Source organism: Salminus brasiliensis, chromosome 6, assembly GCF_030463535.1.
Source record: "Salminus brasiliensis chromosome 6, fSalBra1.hap2, whole genome shotgun sequence".
Lineage (NCBI taxonomy): Eukaryota > Metazoa > Chordata > Actinopteri > Characiformes > Bryconidae > Salminus > Salminus brasiliensis.
The window spans coordinates 10,476,275-10,477,488 of NC_132883.1; the positions used below are offsets into that span (position 1 = coordinate 10,476,275).

Below are 1,214 nucleotides of genomic sequence, written 5' to 3' on the forward strand. Positions count from 1 at the left end.
CCCTCTGTATCCGCCATCTTACAGAAGGACTATTTAGGACCCAATACTGATGTAGCATGCTACTAGTTAGCCAGTCCCCATTCAATTGTAGTAGCTAATATGCTACTGGTTAGCCCCCCCCCCCCCCCTCCCCCCCACAGTGTCTTTTAATTAGTGTTTTTTTTTTATCACTTTAATTTTTTATCCCATAAAACTTTCTGGTATTTTACCCTACACATTTTTCCGGTATATCATCCTATAAAATCTTCCGGTATCAGCAGATAATTGGATCCGCATTATCTGCTGATCTTGCACAAAATTAGCTTCATAGCGGATAGCAAGTGCACGATAACTAGCTTTACCTGTTGGTATCAGCTTTATATGCCAGTGTAGCAACATTGGCAACACTTTATCCAGGTACTTCTTAGTAATGATCAGTAAATCTTTTTAGATAATTTTTTTCCTGGCATATAAGTATGACAGCCACGTGAAGATTAATCAAGATTAATTAATCATGTACATGATTTTTTATCTTTATTTTTTACCAATGGAACAGTCGAGGGGACAGGATGTGTCACGAACATCAGCACAGCGGCCTAGCTGCCGTTACCTTGCTAGTGTTACCTAGCATAGTTTTTTGTATTAAGCATTATCTACATGATCCCTCTGTGCTAGCAGTGCAAGCATAATTTTTTTTAGCTCTTTGTGGCCATAAAACCCTTCACAAATGTTGTACCATCAAATAACCATAATATAATGTTAGAGAGAACGAGGTCATGGCAAGTAAATACTTACCTGGCAGGGGAGATACCATGATCAAGAAGGTGGTTCACCCAGGGTGAGGCTCAACCATTGCACTCCGGTTGTGCTGACCCCTGCGAATTCCCCAAATGTGGGAATCTCGACTGCATAATTTCTGGTAGTGGGGGACTGCGTTCGCGCTCTCCCCTGATTTTTTTTATTTTTATTTTTTTTGGGCAGTGGTGGCTCAGCGGTTAGAGCGCCGAGATATCGCTAACAGGGTTGTGGGTTCGATTCCCAGGCTCGGCAAGCTGCCACTGTTGGGCCCTTGAGCAAGGCCCTTTACCCTCTCTGCTCCCCGGGCGCTGGAGTTGGCTGCCCACCGCTCTGGGTGTGTGTGTGTGTACTCACTGCCCCTAACACACGTGTGTGTGTGAGTGTGTGTTCACTACCAGATGGGTTAAATGCGGAGGACACATTTCGCTGTACACTGT

The 1,214-nt window shown here is 44.2% G+C and overlaps 1 non-coding gene across 1 annotated transcript; it reads left to right on the forward strand.

Moving 5' to 3' along the window:
- The first annotated feature begins 766 nt into the window (after positions 1–766).
- On the forward strand, positions 767–930 carry LOC140557859 (U1 spliceosomal RNA). The gene has a single exon (XR_011979851.1). It is a non-coding gene; the product is annotated as a U1 spliceosomal RNA (small nuclear RNA).
- The last annotated feature ends 284 nt before the right edge of the window (positions 931–1,214 follow it).